General features: G+C 38.9%; 1 protein-coding gene across 2 annotated transcripts in view; it reads left to right on the top strand.

The window, feature by feature from the left end:
- Window positions 1-19,680, top strand: part of mid2 (midline 2) — an 87,358-nt gene that overhangs the window by 18,133 nt on the left and 49,545 nt on the right. The window contains exon 1 of one of the 2 annotated variants that reach the window (XM_088431730.1): window positions 11,971-12,211. The exons of the other annotated variant lie outside the window; for it this stretch is intronic. The gene's annotated coding sequence lies outside the window, so the exon portion shown is untranslated. Of the gene's footprint in view, window positions 1-11,970; window positions 12,212-19,680 lie in introns of those variants that run through there. 2 annotated transcript variants of the gene reach the window in all.

The following is a 19,680-nucleotide window of genomic DNA, read 5'->3' as shown; positions in this document are numbered from 1 at the left end:
TGACCATTGCAATTTATTTTTTTTTTCAAGTTTTCTTTTTTTTCAAGTCCAAAATTGTCTATACAGTCTATAGGGCCCCTCTAGTTTATATTATTTTAATTAGTATTGCATTTGCGCAATATGAATTAAGCAGCAGAATCCATCTATTTGTTCCATCTGAGGGGGCGGCCGTTTTGCCATTTGCTGTTGACTGAAAATGACATCACAGTTGCTGAAGCGTGCAGATTTCACATGACCAATCACAGAAAACAGGGATTCAACAATTTAACTGAGCATTATCATCACATGCTCACACTGCATCCTACTTACCTTTTATTTGACACAATGTGCTTCAAAGTGGTTGTTTCATCCTGGACTTTCGACCAGCCTAACTGCACTGACCAACAAACTTTTTGCGGTTATTATGTTTATGTTTTTCACTGTTTTGTTCCAGTGGGGATGAAAGTGACATACTCATTTTAAGATGCGTGCAGATAACAAATCCATCCATTGTCTATAGCTGCTTACCCTCTTTCGGGTCGCTTGCCTAGCCCAGCTGTGTACAACCAGAGGACGCCCTGAATCGGTTGCCAGCCAATTGCAGAGCACACAGGGACCAAGAACCATTCATGCACCCAATCACACCTAAGGACCATATGGGGTGTCCAATACACATACAATACATATTTTTGGAATGTTTGAGAAAGCTGGAGTACCCGGAGAGGACCAACCTGGGCACGGGGAGAACATGAAAATTCCCACACAGGAAGACCGTAGCGAGCTGGAATTGAACTTGGGACTCTGAACTGTGAGGCAGATGTACTAGCCTCTATTTCTGTATAGGACATTAAAATTATAATTCTTCATGGTATGTTTGTTCCCTTGACTCTGCCTTTATCTTTGTCAATTTAGAGTTGTTTACACGATGGTTTGGTTTGGATATCTTCCATCACTTCATCTTACTCAATCAAGCTATACTTCACAGAGTTACAGTTAAGCTGGAGCACGGTTGTGTTTGAACAAAACAATGTGAGACAAATAGACAAATGGATGTTTAACTGCCACTGGAGGCAAACATTGTTATGTAAATTCAGGAATAGTCTCTATTTAAAAAGAAAATACAGAGCTGGCTTTTTGATATTTTTTGCTAAGTTTTTGATATATGTTGGAACGACTGGCAGTATTTGAGGTAAATAACATTTTGCCTGCTTTTTCAGGCAAAATGTGACGGTAATGAGCAGTGTGTCTGTTGCCTGTTGTGACATTCTGACAAAGGGCTGACCTGCCTTGCAGCATTCTTTCATGACTCCCACATGCACCATTTGCACATGTAGGTGTCAATAGTGAAGAGAATCCATTTGTCAAATTTACAGACCTTTATGTTGACAGAGTTACTTTCAGTGGGATGATGTAGATGATATGTTGCCTTAATACTCTTTTTTAACTTGACCTAAAATAACGAAAGATTACACAGGCATACTTGAAACTCATGTGCATTATTTCTATAAATATTCTTAGTTAGGATATCAAATCAGTAGTTGTTAATTTCTTCGCCCTTGTTTTCTGTCGAGATCGTTTCAAAAGAAATGATACTAACTCACACCTCCAATACTACTTTTTCTTGACTGTTCCACACTGACTTTGTCTTGAGTAGTTTAACATTAATCTGATATATTGAGAACTATTAATACGGTGCAAACACTTACAGGGATAATTATTATCAATTTACAAATACAAACCAATTAAAAATCAGCCAGTGTCACTAACGGAACGTATTCATCAACCTGAGAAGTTCCGCTTTTTCAATTGTCTGTCCTGCCAAAGTTTTATTGTTTAAAATTGATCTGTCCTTATTCTCAGTCACAATTATTGGACTTCACAATGTCATTTCTATCCTCTGGCGTCCTGCTGTCTCATCCCTCCACCTGCCTGTGGCGTATGGATTCTGACAGCTCAGGTAGCCTGCAGCCTCCCTTGGCCACGTACCGCACGAGATGAAAGGCTTGCAGCAGGAGCTCGTTCAAAAGTACCTTCTGCTCTACCTGAGTTGCTCTTCAAGGCGCTGCCAGGCAGATGGAGGGGAGAGGAAGAGTGGAGGGCAGGGCGGATACATAATGTATTGTGGATAATGACAAAACGAAAACACGGAGATGACAGACTGAAAAAGAATTATTGGTTGCGTTGTTCCCGATGTGAAAATCTCTCAGAGTGACTAAAGAAACTTGCACATCCCCCTTTTTATTTTTGAATTTATACATCGAGACTGGAGGCCACCAGGAGACTTGAAACAGATTCAGAAAGTCCAAATCATTTGATCTATCAAGTCAAGTTGAGGTCTCACTTGACAACGTAACATCTTGCGCCTTCCACAAGTTCTACAGATCTTGCCGTCTGGGGGATGCATTTCAGACTCTCTGCCCAGAGTCAACATGTATTGCATCATCTATATTAACTTAGCTCGGCTAGTTTTATCTGTTCTGTACTGAACACGGAAAATCTCACCAACCTTATTTCTGACTGTACCACACAAAACTAGGCTTTGCTATCTTCATTGTATTAGAGCACAGCTAATTAAATAGTGCACCTAAGCAGTGTTTTGCTATTTTCATTTTCAGATTAATTTCTGTTGTATGCTCTCTTTAGAGCAGCCCCACGCAGGATTTTGCCCCAAAATAGCTTTATAATAGCCTATTTATTTGACCATTTATGACTCAAAGTTTACCTCCTGTAAACTAGTTATGACAATTTTTGACCACACGTGGCACTATCAATTCCAAATTCAATTTCCAGCATCATGCAACTAAAACATAGTAGCAGTGCATAGTAAACTGTCATGAGTAAGTGATTAGTTTCTTTAAAAGATTTAGACAATTTTTCATTAAAAAGAAATAAACTAAATGATTATAAATTTTAAAAACTTGCAAATAAATTTGTTCTTGACGACCAACAGTATGTTTTAAATATAATCGTAGGTCTAGTTATCATTAAATTATATTACTTGTGGGTTGACACTCCTCAGGGGGCTGCTTTGTCTGTTTTGCTATGGACAATGGTTAATGCAGCACCTCCTGCTGTCTGCAATGAAAAACGGTCTAAATCTTAAACATTGCCCCTTTAAGCCAATCAATGAAGGTTGTCAAAATTGATGGTGTCCCTGTGCAGTAAATTTGTCTTGCAAGATGTAAGCACATATTAACTTTAATGGGTGAAAAAATAATCAAACAAAAGTCAATGAGATGGTTGATTAAATGGTCATCTATCTCCTAAGAATTTAACCCGTTATATTCTGAAATTGATCATTTAGCTCCATGGAGTATCACTATGTATATGATGTGTCAACTCGTTAGGTTAAGGAAAGGAGGCACGAGCTGGGAGATTTGGCCTTGAGGTGTTGCAGTAACATGAAGTACTATGTAGTAAAACAGCTGACAGTTGGTGATTACGGGAAACTCAGGCAGGCCAAAAATCCATCACCTCTGTACCACGCTAGACACTGACACTCAGCTGACATCTGCCTGATGAAAAGCTCTGCTCCCCCGCTTGGTAAACCGGTATATAATTAAAGAAGTGGTGAGATTAAGAAGTGATGGGAAGCATTACAGTTGTGCAGCCCATTTGTTGACGTGATCACATTTGCAGATAATTAGTTTGGGTTAGGATTAGCCTTTTGTTTTTTGCTGGTAATGTAATCCACTAAGAACTATACTACAAAATACTGTATGTCTTTAGTAAGACATGTTATTGTTGCGCTATTAGTTGCAATGCAGTTGCTCAAAAAATTCATAATTCATAATGGTCATGTATTTGTCACCTTTTGTCATTTTTATGGGTGAGGGTTAGGTCACTTTTTTCATATACTGTAGAGTCCTGTATTTACTTTTGTGACTGATTTGTTCTTTGATGTATCAGTTACCATGCAGTCGCTATAATTCTTATACCCACCCAGGCTTTATTCAACCACCTGCCTGCTCGTTAACTACTCTTGCCTGCCCAAGTACCGACCCAGCCCGTATTCGACCACATGCAAACCCGCCTTCTACTTTTGCCTGCCAGTGTACCGACTGAGCCTGTATCTGACCACACGCCTGCTCATAGTTTACTCTTGCCTGCCAGTGTATTGACCTAGCCTGAATACAACCAACCACCTGCTTGTTGATTACTCTTGCCGGCCCGTGTACCGACCCAGGTAGTATCCAACCACCCGCCTGCTTGTTAATGACTCTTGCCTGCCTGTGTACTGACCCAGCCTGTGGCCAACCACCTTCCTGCTCGCAGACTACTCTTACCTGTCCATGTTCCCACCCATTCTGGATCCGACCACCTGCCAGCTGCCAACTACTCATGCCTACCCGTGTATAGAGCCGACCCGTGTTTTGACCCTGCCTGTCCCTGACGGCCCACTATTGCCGCTTCGGTGAGAGGACCTATTCCACCCGACAGTCCTCTCTCAAATTAAATAAAGGGACTGTTTCGACACATACCTGTCTGTGCTTGCTACTGTATCCACGTTTCCCATGATGCACTGTCTTCCTAATTTCCTCCCGAGCCGAGTTTTTCGAGTTGATAGTTTTCCATGTCTGGTTTCCAAGTGTAGTTCTAGTGTCTGATGAATGCTGGGGTTATTTTTGTGCATAAAGACTTTCTACTTTTTCCCCTTCCGTGGCCTGTCAGCTTCTTAGCAAATTCTGTTGCTCGTGTCGCAGATATGATCTTAACTAATGCACATGCAGGCTTGAATTAGCTATGTGTGCTACGTGTGTCTGCTTTATTTTATCTCCTAAAGTGTAGAACTCAGACACTCAGAATCTCAGAATCTTTTCATGCCTCTCATATTTTCCATTCCGTCCTCCTGCTGCCGCTTTCCCTATCCTCCCTCCAGCTTAAATCGAGCATCTGATCACAGGCTCGGGAGAATGGGGGATAATGAGATTAGGCCTGTACATGTTTACACATTCTGATTTGCATTGAGCTTTTCCTGTCTCTTAGTCTGACCCACATTTTTCTATGCCTGGTTTGTGCTTTTCATGTCTCAAGTTCTCTATGTCTACCGCTTTCTCTCTGGTTGACTTTGCTTGTGTTGTAGCAGTGGCGTTACATGGAAAAGCGGGATGTGTTTTGTTAATGAAATAAGTGGTGCATCACACATTGCACCAGTGTGGTTGCAGTTGGTTGTGGCTCCAACTGACCACTTTAATTCTTGTAGTCCAGACTCATCTGTCGTGTGTTGGTGCAAGCGATGACCTTTTAATGGTGGACCGCATGCAATTGCAAGACGTATTTGAGTGTGACATTGTGTAGTACACTCGCACTGAGCTCAAACAAAACAGTCCTTGAGTGCATTTTTACCATACAGTGGGGTGAGAGCTGCAGAAGTCCTGAACCTCCATATATTGTAGCTTTCTCAATGGAAATAAATCCCACTAAGACGATAACTAAAATAACCAACAGAACTGGAATCTCAGGTTTCGTCTGTGAGCCCTTATAGGAAACTCAGTAGGTAAACTTAATTACAGGGCATTACCAAGAAAGCACTTATTGACATCAACTGTTTCTAAGGTTTGTAGGTCACTGCTGCAGTTTAAAAAAATTAAATGTCACATAATGAATTTTATAAATGCTAAAATCAACAACAGGAAATGGATTACACAATATGCAGTACAAATGCACAAAACATTTTTCAAATATTCTGATAATATCTTTTTTTTTTTCTTTCCCTGTACAGTTCTTGCACTGGATATTAGATAGAGCAGATGTACCTAATGTTACTGCCGGTCCGATTTATTGACTGAAGGTTGGATGTCTCCATCTATCTGTCACCAGTTTGTTTATCGCCTTTCTGATCACTGGACATAATTTATTGTGAATACTAGGAGACTAGGAATTTAATTAAAATTACAGTAAAATGTACTCCAATGTTACCAACCTCAAGTGTAAGATAATGTACTTAACATGTGGAATTGTAAAAGCAATAAAGATACCTTGAACTTTGATGATTTTTTTTTTTAATACATGTAACTTTATTCCTGTTGGACCAATTTGTATTTTTGAAACGGCTTTTGTGATGAGCCATAGTATTATGAATATGTTTAATTAAAACAAAAGGGAACTTATGTCAAATTTAGAATGGAACGATTGCAGACAAGCCACTTCTGCTTTTTTAATGGTACGTATTTAATCTTTTAATGTATTCCTTTTTAATGAAAAATGATCTCAATCTTAAACGGTGTCCTTTTAAGTCACAACCACGGACAGAAGAAACTCGAAATAATCGTCATGCTTCTTGGTTTAACTGGTTCAGGTATTTCTTTTGACAGCTATAGATATGTATTCATTGTACACGTGAGAGGATTCAAATAGAGTAGCCCTGCTCATTTTTGGACGGTGCCATGATAGGAATGAATAATAGTCTTGATGTCTCAGTCAACTACTTTTTACATTTATTAACTAAGTCTCAACTTTCCGACCTCAATATGTTTCAACAATTCACACCTTCCAGACAATTATCTGTTTTTGTTATTCCGAAATCTTGCACTTTTCCAAGTACAGTATACGTTTTATACCTATTAAATCCCCTTTTATTTCCTACGGCACATTCAATGCTCAAAATCAAATTGCTTTTTACTTTCTGGCTGATTCAACATTGAACATTTCAACTCATCCCTATCTTATTCTTTCAGGATTAGAAAAAGTCATTTTGTTTTATATTTTTGTTCCTTTCCTTCTATTTCCACATTTTTTTACCAATACTAACTGTTCCAAAATTAAACAGTTCAGTCTATACAACAGTACACTACAATTACCCCCAACATTTTATAGAAAAGTAAAATGGACGGATGGATTCCACATTGTTCAATATCATTCTACATAATTCAAAATCATTCGATTATATTCCAAGATTATGAAACATTCCCCATATTTCAGTAATTTTTTCTTTCAGCCTCAATGCAATTTCCCCGGAAATTGCCCCATTTATTTAATATATTACCTGATTCAAAATCATGTAAAACTGCAAACCCTTTTTCTTTAAAACAGAAATAGATTTCTTCAACCCTTGCATTATTTTTCACTTTCCCGTGGATCATTATATACTGTATCTCTAAAATACAGTATGCACTCCGCTTCTGATCCCCAAAATAAGGCGAGTCAAATGTCTCACGTGAGTCTACTCCAAACACGAATTCTGATATACACTGATTCGAGCAAGCTTTGCAATAAAATCAGAAGTTATCTTGCTGCATGACTGGTGCATAAAAGCAGCTCGTGCAAGCCAACAGTTTACGACAGCTGACAGCGAGTAGCGTGCTCCCAAGCCGAGTTGCTACTCGAGCAGAAAACATGAACACAGTGTTACGGAGCAGGTTTTCAAAGGAGTGTTTGTTTGAGTCCGGATTTCTATTAAAGGTTCTTGACACGTCAAAAGCCATAGCTTGTCATGTACCGGTACCTACTGTATTAGTCTGCTGTCATGAGACTGCGGGGCGTAATGCTTATCCGAGACTGCATTTACCACATGCCACATCTCAATTAATTTTCTTGTATTGCTTGGGATTTATTTATTTATTCATCAGATTCTTTCATTATTATTTATTTATTTCCTTACTCGTGCCTACAAAGTGAATGTCATTTGGAATCCATTAAAAAAAATAACAATACTGTTATCAGTAAGATTTCAATATATAACAGTAATAGCAAATGTAATACCTGCCCAAGCTGGTTAGTGTCCATCAAGGACATTGCGGTTCAGTCCAGGTTGTCTATTCGGAAGCCAGACCGTGAACAAGGTAACGTGACAATGATAAGAACATTTCTGCCATCCCTGGCTCAGTGCACAAGTGTGCAACTGCATATACATGTACAGTCGCACGCGCACACAAGCATTCGCATTTCAAAGGTCACGGGATGTTTTCACAATTTCATGGGTTAAATAAAGCCACAAGAACAAGAAACACATAGAAAGTACACATTGATGTTCTTTTTTTTATTGTTTTTATTATTATTATTGATTATTCTATCAAGTATTCCATTGATTAATAGAACACAAATGTGTCTGCAGTAAAGAAGTAAGTCAAATCAGCATTTCGCAGGCAAAGTAAAAAGACATGTGCTCAAGAACATTTGAACAAGTCTATGACAAACACGATGATGTTTTATTTTTTCATTTTGGGGCAATTGACAAACAACAACAGCACCATTCATCCTGATGGTCAATTTTATTTATTTATTTATTTATTTTATTTGCAGTGAGCACATGGGACTAGTATCAGAAACTAAAAAAAGAAAAGAAAAAAACTTAAGCCATTTTGTCTGCCACAATAACACATGTATGTACATTTTGGGAGGAAAAAAAAAACCTGGTGAGGTTTTTTCCCCAGAAATTTTTAGATGAGATTAAAAAGACATTAATTAGATCATTATAGATCTTAATCAATCTATTTTTTTTGTATACTTGACAGCACTAGTTTTAACCTTGGAGGGTTTTTTTTTTTTGTCTGCAATTCTTTAGATGAGATTAAAATGAGAGGAATTGGATCGATGATTTTAATATTTCAATTGATTTATCGCTCAATTTTTTTGTATCTCTTGCCCGCACTATCATGAAAGATTCCTAAATCATTGAATAAGTACTATTGACATGCTTATAGAATATTAAAATAGTTGTTGATTTCATTTCATGAGTTGTTGGTTAATTGAGGAATTTTGACAGCGTTTATCAGCGTACGATGGCTTTGTTGTTGCAAACTTGCAGATAGATTAAATTAAAATGAACAAAAACATGCAGGAACCTTTTTGGCTGATTTGATGAATAACTTTGGAAAAGACTTATAAAAAATACCAACCGAGTGCCGCAGATTGACCAGTAGAGTTATTATTGCACTCCACTCTCAATAGATTGGAAAGAGATGGTGGGAAGGCAAGAACAAAATAGAGGAGCCGAACATTGGATCAATTTCTTCATTGTGCTCAGATGCTCTGAAAAGAACATAGTTTATTGATGGGCATTGCTGCAAAATGCACCAGAGATGAGCTTTTGCGAGAGTTGGGGTAGGAAATAGGAAGGCATGATGCATTTCCTCTCAACACTTGCACGGGTCATTTGTCATGCAAGTATGTAGCATGTGTGTGTTTCATGGTGGACAATTGTGCAGATGGTGGTGCTGACTGTGATTTAATGTGTCTGTGGTTGGGGAACAATACTGTACAGGGGCTGGCCTCTGGATGCCACTTTGTTGACTGTCAACAACCTCAGAGGTCCAGCGTGCACTCATTATGTCACCATGCCTGTGTCCCCTTGCACCTATTCATCACACCTTTCACTCCAGATTGTTTACAGAATAGCAACAACTTGTTATGATATTTACGTCAGCCAGCTGGCATGGAATTGATTTGGAATGTACCTGATCTATCTACAGGATGGATGACTTTGTTCTTCCCCTCGTGACACCTCGACACAACGCTGACAGATGAAGCAGCAAGTGAGGTTGTTGCTTTGAGATGAGTTTTGTGGCGGCGGGCTCGAGAGTGCAAGGGTTAACGTAATACTGATGGCACAGCAGCAAACTTGTGTTGACTGCCTTCCTCTGACTGTATTTCAGGTTTTATTAGATGTTCATTTGCTTGCGCCTGCTGAACACGGAGCATTACTCCACTTTTATTTAAGGTGCATCCCAGTGGATAATGTATGCGCTAAATCATTGTCAACAGCAGCCCAGCGTGAACTTTTGCAGTCCCAGAGTAAACAAACATTATTAGGTGTTGAATTTACAGATCCTGAAGTTGCTGAAGTTTGTACAGCCCAATATTACTTGTCTAAGTTTCCAAAGCTAAGAGGATGTACTTCTATTCCCTTCATTTTTCGTTCCAAGTGTCCTAGGAATAAAGCAGCTTCTTGTACTTTTAAAAATCCACATTAAATCCATCCATCCATCCGACTGGCCAATTGAACCATTCACACATAAAGTGGAAACTTGAGATACAAACGTGTATCTAACCGAAATATTCACTTTAAGAGTAAAAATTCGGCCAATTTTTTTGCCTCTTCATACGTAAAAAAAGTCAATACACGAGCAATAACGCGCATGCTCCAAGAGAAAATTTGAGATTCCCACACACATTAAACGTGCCATACCACTGCACCAGTATCCTCCTTCATTATATATATATATATATATATATATATATATATATATATATATATATATATATATATATATATATATATATAAAAATAAACAAAGGCATTATTTTGTTACGTTTTGTACGGAAATGCATGTCATTATGGACACAGTTTTACGGCAGAATAGCAAGAAAACCAGCGATATTACACAATCTATCCTCTGGCATCGCTGAAAAATAAAAAAAAATAAAATATGCCCAGAGATACGACTACAAACGTAATCCCCAAGTTCAATAGATCAGACACGGATGGCACATTACTCTAAATCTTGCTTAGGGCGTACTTGGCTGCAATAATATTTCACAGGGAGTACATCCTCGAAAAAAAGATTGAGAGTGTTGCTTGAGGACAGCCACTACACACACCTGCTTGTGCTTGGCCACACCTCATCTCCTACACTGCTGAATAGAAGTACTGCATATTTTGCAAATATCTTGTTGTGATTCAACATAAATTCAGAAGACATTGCATCAGAACTGGGTGGTTAAAGGCTGCTGTTTTTGATAAGAGAACAACGTTCGGTATTTGGCATGAGCAGCGGTGGAATATTTCAGTTGTAACAGTTTGAAGTAAGTTCCCCACTCTCCTTTTCAACTTTCCTTCACAACTGCGTAAGTGCTTTATTTATTTATTTTTTGTAAAATCCAGCAGGTAAGAATGTGTCCTTCAAAATTTCAATTGCATCTGCAAATTGTGCAGCATGTGGCTCTGATGGCAAGTATATGATACAACAGTCTGACAAATAAGTGTGCCTTACTGGTTTTACAAAGACAACAAGAGCTGTCTGATCCTAAACTGGATTAGCCCAGAACCGCATTCGAGAGCACCATCCATCATGTCAAAATTGCATTCACTTTTCAAATTCTTTTTTGCCTACAAGTTTTTTTGTTTTTTTTTTCCCCTGGGTCCATTCCAGGTAGGCCCCGTCCGTCACAGAAACACACACAATTTAAAACAGGTATTAACTGCCACATAAAATCAGACTGTTGTCCAATTAATCTGACAATTAGAGCCTTAAATGCCACGACAATAATGAATGGCTTTTCCTCACATTCATATCTGTGATATTGTAATTACTATATTTAGATCTTTTGCATTTGTACTGCATTTTTCTCTTTAGTCTTTTATTGCCCAGAATTGCATCATTCTGCACAGAGAAAACCCAGGTTGTTTTTTGGAATCCATTCATTAAATCATGAAACCCGAAAAAAATATAATAATTCATTCAGAAGGCTGTGCTTGGTGACCTTGTTGTCTGACCCCTGGCAGCAGGTGAATAAATGTGGTTGCTGGCATTTTACATTTCATCGTGGTATGAATATCAATACTCAATGTACAGCACTTGAATGTAGTACATGGACGCCAAAAATGTTTCTTTCTCGGCCATTCTGTTTTCTTACATACTTATAGATAGTTTTCTGTGAATTTATAACTACTATTACAACCACCACAAGTTTTATCCAATAATTTACAATTTAACACACAGATGGCAACTTAAAGCCAGATCTAGCCTACATAGAAAATACCAGAATTTGACTCAAAACTTAAGGGTGTGTTTTATACACAGGTGTGTCCGTTATTTGGGGAATTGGCGCATGTGGGCTGTGGGTAGAAAAACACATGCATTTCATCCATATGGGATGGGACATGGCTCTGCTCTGCTGTTTTATGAGTGAGGATTGACAGTTTCTCGTGGGAGGAGCTACTCTTAAACGCCCCCCCCCCTCTCTCTCTCTCTCTCTCTCTCTCTCTCTCGCTCACTCTCTCTCTCTCTCGCTCACTCTCTCTCTCTCGCTCACTCTGTGTCTTGTCTGCAAAGAAGTTGAGGCGTAGACTTCCCGGAGTTGGATTCTTGCAGACGCACGAGCAGACACGTCAATGTTTCAGCTTAACCTCGCGCACTCTGTGGAAGTCTCTTATTGAGAGGAAGTCGTCAAACAGTATCACGAGTGGCATTCTCGTCTTTCTGTTTCTTCAACATTTGCAGTGTTCCTTCTAACTTTGTCCCGTTCCTGCTCCACGATGATAGGCGATCAAGGCGCTCCACACGTTGGGCTGGTAGGTACTACTGTACTCACGGACGCAACGTCTAGTGTCCGCTGGCTTTAGATGCACCGGCGACGGGGGCCAGGTTCGGCGTGTTTAAATGTGGTCTTCTCGGTCGATTTCGCTCAAACTGCTCAAACGCGATTTAGTCTGCTTTTTGAAGCTTGAACTTGTCCACTTCGGTGCATAATGCTTCATTTGCTTGATTGACATGATGATGTGTCACGCATGGGCGATCCAGGTAAAGATGTTGATGATTTTAAACGGACGTCTGGAAGATTAAATAATTACCGATTTATATATTTGCTTCTTAACGTGAGAATATAATAATGAATATTGCCCAGAGTTCACTCCTTCAGCCTCTTTTTTTTGTACATGCTCTATTTGGGAGCTGCATTTTTGCCACTGAACAAAATATGCAAATTTGCATTTCGATTTTTTTTCCATCTACATTAAGTATTTTTTAAATCACAGTAATTAATCCTTTTATTTTGTTGTTGTAATCCTAACGGAGTGGCTGCGATGATTACTGCTTTGTGACTTCATGCAGATGCTTTTTTTCCGCTTTCCTCCGTGATGCTGTGCTGACAAAAGTTGTTCTATTATTTTTCACTAATTCCCCTTTTCTCACAGACACCTTAACTTTGAAAGCCTACTATCTCCCGCTGCTGATACAAGAGCATCACACATGGTGATAAAATGTAGAATCTATCCAGAGAGAGTGAAAAGTGTGACGATTGCATTTCAGCTCCTGCAAGCCCGAATCTGTGAATATTGATTTCAGCCGTGCTCTGTGATCCTTCTTAGCTCAACAGACTTCATGAGGGATTGTTCACAGTAAGATTGTGTTGAATATGTTGGACTCGTGGACAGGGAAGGTTAGTGAGATTAAGAAATTAATCTTTTTTTTTTAATGCAAAAACTTGATCCAGTATGTCTTTTCTGAATCTTAAATCATTTTTTCATCCCATCTTTTCCCTCTCATTCCATGTTTAGCTGATATGATCATATTAAATTCATGATGACATGTACTCGTCTTAAACACATTGGTGTATTATGCAGAAATGCACTGGTGCCAGTCAAATAAGAGGATGTGGACATTTTTAAGTTAAACAGTGGCTCTGAATAATTATTAATAAAATAGTCGAATAATTTTCGAATTGATCAATTGTTAATTAATTGATTAATTTATACCTTATTTACTGTAAATGTATATATAGTAACACACTCCCAGGCCCAGCCAGTCAGTCCTGTATCGAGTAGCGTAAGGTATATGTATCTCCAAGCTTCAAATGGTCTTTTTCCTGTCTGTCTTTATCTTTAGGCTTGCCTCTTTTCCTCTTGAATTTCTTGCTCGCTTGCCTCGTTCTGCTTCCATACAATTTCCTCTCCAAAGTCTCTTGACCGTTAAGCCCAGTCAGTGCACAAATGTGGCGCATAGGAAAGAGCATGGTTTGCACATGCCTTTGTCTGCTATTAACGTGATTGAAATTACCGGGGAATTTGTCACGCTACAGTACATCTGAAAGTGACACACTTTTTATTGTAGACGACGATTGACTGGCAAATGTTTGAGTGGAGAAGAATATTGCTGACTGCTAGCTAAAGCCTGAGGTAATAGTGTGTTGACTTAGATCATCCAGCCATCCATTTTTTTTAACCGCTTGTCCTCACAAGGGTCGCAAGCTTGCTGGTGTCTATGTTACATTACATTAATTTTACAAATAGTAAAAAGTGTTCTTGCATACCCAGCTCATTTTTGATGGTATGCCCCAGTGCTCCTGACAATTCCGAGGCTGAAAGCAGACTAAGCGTTATGTCTGTTGGAATCACATGCAAGTTAGCGCTGGGTAATAAGTCTGATACATTTATTGATTCTTCAGAAATCTGCTTGCAGTTCCTTATAAATGTAGTTGCGTGCTTGCATGCATGGACTCCACCAAATAATTTTCTTTTTTCTGCCATTCCAAGGACCGAGTCTCTGTTTTTTAGTGTTTTTAAGTTTCATCATATGACGTTTACAGTTTTATTAAAACAGTCGCCCCAGCCTTGTCATCAGGCTAACTTAGCCAGAACAATATTTTTCCTTCAGTTTTTAGTGGAAAAGAGTTCAACCTAAATACATGATAAGTTCTATGAGTTCTTTCACTTGGATAGGAAAGAGCGAGTTCAGGTTTTTTTTCCTCTACCCCAACAAAACAGCAGCTGAGGATGAAGAGACAGCTGACCTCCACCCCTCAGTAGTTAGCTGCCAGCTGCTTGTATGTGCTCCTGCGGCGTTGCATATGTTTCCCATGATCCAACCTGCTGGCACCAGCAGTGTAGGACCAGGCCCAACCTATGCCTCATGTCAACAACCCTTATCCAGACACACGCGCACACATAAGAGCACGCTCATCCTATCATCACCCTGAAGCTCTCTAAGCGTACCACACCTTCAATGTGTGTTTTGCAATACACCTTAGATGTTTGACTTTGGGGAATGAAGTCAAGGGGTAACTATGTGACCTAATCTGATGAATTGATTTTTTTAAATTACAGTTTTTACAGAAATGCATAATTTTGAGGTGCCAAACCAGCTCAAATCACTTTTGCACCAAAATTTCAATTTTTTTGTATTTTCTGTATTCTTACTTCCAATAATTACCATAACAGGAGGAGCTAGAGGGTGGAAATCTGTTGGCTGTTAGCTGAGGTTGTTTCGCGAGCCGTAACAAAGAAGCGTAAGAAGCGAGCCGACTGAACCAATGTCTGAGAATCATGCAATGGTTGTGGTGTATCCAGCTGATTCATTTATTAATTGCGGTCTTTTGGCATATACACACAATCATAACCTTGGTGGAAGATGGATGACGTGCAACTTCGGGTATTTATGGCAAAATGAACTCAAGCTATGGCTCGAGAAAAAGGAAACAAATAACTGCATGAGCGCATCCAACCTGACATTGGCGCAGTGTTCACTGAATGTTCCCAATGTGGGAAATCTGAAACACACTTAACTCACAACAAATATATAATTTACGGGTATGAACGCTAGAAAATATGAAATGACAAGGGTGAGATTTATTTTGTTTTGCTGTAGTTTTTACATTGTCACCAAACTGTTGCAGAATTTGACCCTAAAATTAAGGGTGCGTCCTTTACACAGGTATGTCCTATATGTATGATTCCTCTAATTAATTTTATTATTGTTTCAATTATGTCCCACAGCTATAAACAAGCTCTAGACTAACTTTTTTATGTGTTTAGTAACATTTGTGTGCTTTTCTAATTTGTTGACCTGTTTTTTGTTGTTTGTTTGTTTGTTTGTTAATATTGTTTTAAATTGGCGTGCATTAGAATGTATGCATTTGTGTGTATTAGTAACAAGGGACATCTTTGTTTAGCCCTTCAAGAGGTCCTTTGTCCTGCATGCTTTCTGACATGTGTTCATTGTATGCTGAAGGGCAATACATGCAGATTGCAGATAAGCAATTTTTTTCAGTCTCCAGTGTTCTCATTAAAAGTTATGTTTAATGTAATACTCTGGTTTCATAATAAAGATCTATCATGACTAACATCTACAATATTCCATATGGTCTTTCATGTTATTTTCTGTTGGCAAACATTTGTTATTTCATTCTCTTTGATTTGTTAGTTTTACATTTCTTCTGCTGGAGTGAAAAAATATTTGGATAATTTTAGCTATCTGTCGAACGTGATTTAGTTACTCTTAAAAATACTGGTACCAAAAGTAGGTAGTACAGTACATTTTTGATGGCAAAATATGCTGTTCTTATAACCCTTGTCTGGGCACTTCCATTCATTTGCAAGCAGCTGTGATAGGCCTCAGCTCACCTTTGGCAGTGAACATGAAAAGCAGTAGGAATGTTTGGATGGATGGCCAACTTTTATGGAAACCTTTTACCAATACATTACTGTTGACATCAGCTTTGGCCCCGGGTGACATTTTCATAAAAAAATAGAGGGTGGACAATTGAAGCAGAGAAATGTGTATAAAGATAGAAACTGGGAGTATGGGTGTAAACAAGAGAAGGCAGCAGCTTCAAGGTATTCACAAAGTATTAGGAGTCTATTTGCACTAGTTATTAAAATAATGCTACCCGAGTGTTTTGTTCTGCTATGTGAGTGTGACATGTAACACAACAGTGTGGGTCCAGTATGATGTAGAACATTGACTGTCCCTGCTGCTACACAAATGTTTGGCATTGTGTCGAACCCTACTGCTGGATTTACAGCCAAACATCAGAGCTGTCCTCTTTTCTGTCTTTGTGCAGATACAGCTTGGTGAGGCATAACAATGATGTGCCACATTTAGCCTGGAATAGACCATAGAAAAGAGGCTGTTCAGGATAGAGGAGGAAACATGATTGTAGTCCAAGCAAAGCAATGAGTGTGAAGGATTTGGCTTCCATCCGCCAATTCCTTAGAGGTTCTTATCAACATATTCTGTTCATTCTTCAGCCAATGTTCTTAATGCTTTCAGCCATTACTTTTCATATCAGAACAAGAATTATTTTGATTTTATAGGGCATCACTTTTGAGTTTGAGGATGCTAAGGTCGAAGCTCAAATTCATCGATGAATAGTTTATGATGCCTTGCCTCTCACATTTTCTGTTGGTGTCAGTGACTCATCCAGATGTCAAAAGGGTATGGCTTCAGTTACCTGCTTCTTTTCAGCCACCCAAATCCATACAAATTGTCATTATAGCTATGTTTATTGCTTTCGATTGCAAATTATCCCTCATCTAATGATTGTCGCCCAAAAATATTTGAAAATATGGTTCCAGCTATACACTTTAAAAACAGTTGGGACCAACCAAATTGTGGGTCTAAAAGGGACCAACCAAGAATGGGGTCACCATGAAAAACAAGGGATTACTGCACCTCCAGGTATAGAGCAAACAGAACATCATCAGCGTACTCTCCTTAAAAGTTATTTAATGTGCAGTCCTTGTGCATTTCCCTAATGTAAATTGGGTGCCTTGTCTTGTGAGACTTGCCTTGTTAGACAGTTGGCTCTTGTTCCGTGTCCCACATAAATTTAGCACAATTTGTGTCCCACATTTGTTTCACAGATGCTCTGAGATCGTCAATTTCTACAAATTCCATTATTTGTCACCTCTGGTTGTTTGAATGACAACTAACATCTGCCTGTGAGATAAATGACTCTTTAATTAGTAAATGAATAAATTTGTGAGGATGTGGAGACTGAAGTCAATCAATCAGCAGCCAGTGAGAACAATAGAATACTCCAAACCCCCATCAAAGGAAATGCCGATCATTAGTGGGGTATAAATAGAAAAGTCTGACTTTGTAGAACCAGAGGACAGGAACCACCCCCACCCCTATGCACCCAACCTCTACCAGGTCACAACGATTACAAGGTCTCACTATTTTTCTGCCACTCCCAATTTTATTCACTGCTCTTTTTAGTTTGTGCTATTTTTGTGATTTCTATTGCCCTCAGTGTTTTGGTGGTCATCTCTTACTTTACGCCTGCATGCATTATCCATCTGTCCTTTCTCTTTCTGGCTATCATGAATAAGAGGCCTAGTAACATATCTTGCTTTATTAATGAATCCTCTGCTCAACTGGAAGTGGCAAGTGTTCCCCCTGGATGTTTTAAGTTTAGAGAGTGGGGAAAAGGCATGCAAGCACTTTGGGCAAGAAGTTTGAATCAACCTTTAATATGATCAAGCAGCACCACGCTGTGACTCAATTTATAGAATTTATAGTGATGTAGCTCTCATAGTGATGTGATTGATGATGGAGCCTTTTCATAAAACAACCTGATATTTCAAGTATGAAACCGATCAATCCCTGTTAATATCTAAAAACAATCCAACTTGTTTTTTTTAGACGTTGAATAATAATTAGATGATTTACATTGGAAATGTGCCTTGAAAGACAACAGTCCATTCCAGCTTGGTCAACGTGCGACGGCTGCTACCTGGAGGGCAACACAAGCTAAGCCTGGCCCTTTAAGAAAATCCCCCATTTCAAGGAGTGGTCATTGTGGTTCAACATGGTGGTGCCGGGTGGTGCAAGGGAAGCAGGTTAACTCAGACAGGTGGTCGCAATCATGCTATCAAAGGAAACAGAAACTAACATGAACATGTTGCATAAATTTGACACGTTTCCTCTCAAGGCATGGGATCCATGATGATACATTTAGTCATCGTGCTGATAAAGTATCTGACACATCAGGGATGAACTTTCCTGCTCTGTTTTGTGCAGAATCCTATATCAGTTTAACCCAGGGATGGATTTATCATCAATCTTAATAGAGAAGGTGATTGTTTCTTGAAAGTCATTTCCAGTCTTGTATACTGTTTATATTCATGCATGGGTTGGTTTGGGATTGCAATTACTCACCGAAAACATTCCATTTTCGGACGACCTGGATGCCGTTTATGTGGCACGGTGCACGGTGTCTGGGGTATATTTGCATATTTATAGAAAATTCCAGTAAAATGTACGCTTTTAAGGAGACGTCATGCTCTCCCACACGTAGTCATGATCATGCTGGAAAAAAAAATCTCATTAAGTGCCAGCTGTAAACACAAGCAAATTCTCTTTCTACAATGCGTTGTAGTTTTATCACAAGCGCTTTTGGAATTCATCGTCTCGAACCACATGATCACATCCATCAATCATATCAGTAATTTTATAACAAAATAAACTGATGCCATTCCAAAGATCGCGGTTCATCCTTGCCTTTCCAATGTTTACTTTCCATGTTTGGCCACATATGTCAAAATAATGACATGAACATAAAGAACGCATTAGGAAACACACATTTATTCAGTTCATCAGCAAAAACAAGTTGATTTAGGGGTTGAGTACCCCTTTTAGCAAAGGTTCCAACAGACAGGCTTCGACGTTTAACAAGCAGTGGTAAACTAAGAATTACAAATTTCATACTTAAATAATGATAATTTGGGGTCAAAGGCTTTTCAATACTCTAAATAGGACTACAGGTTATTTTTGGTATTCTTGATTAGATTTTGCTGACATACGTAAACAATATTTGCAATAACAGCCGTTTGCAATAATAAACATTCGTATCACCAGTTCCCACAACTATGCTGTGCTAATTTTGTTTATTTATTTAGTATTTTGCCTGTTAGCTTGTTAATTTGGGGGTCAGAGGTACAGCACATGAATACTCACCAGCTTGTCCCCCCTGATACGCCCCAGCCCACGCTATTTCATTAAGAGTTACCTGTTGAACCACTGAATAGAAGCAGCACGGATGCCTGCTGCATTTTGTAGTCCACAACTGAGGTAGGAAAGTCACCTTGAAATGTAAAAACTTTTGTTTTAAAGGAATTACAATACATTGACAAAAGCTCACACTGGGAAGTTTTAGCTTCAGCACTTGGTATTACACATCCTCAAATACATGAAAGTTGCTTTTCGTATGCAAATGTGAGAGCCAATTTTAAACCGTTCTGCTGAGCTGCAGTGAATGGGG

This window comes from Hippichthys cyanospilos, chromosome 13 (genome assembly GCF_059441005.1).
Source record: "Hippichthys cyanospilos isolate Australia breed blue-spotted pipefish chromosome 13, RoL_Hcya_1.0, whole genome shotgun sequence".
Classification (NCBI taxonomy): domain Eukaryota; kingdom Metazoa; phylum Chordata; class Actinopteri; order Syngnathiformes; family Syngnathidae; genus Hippichthys; species Hippichthys cyanospilos.
Note: the sequence above shows the minus strand (reverse complement) of the source record. Positions and strands in the feature narration are given on the sequence as shown.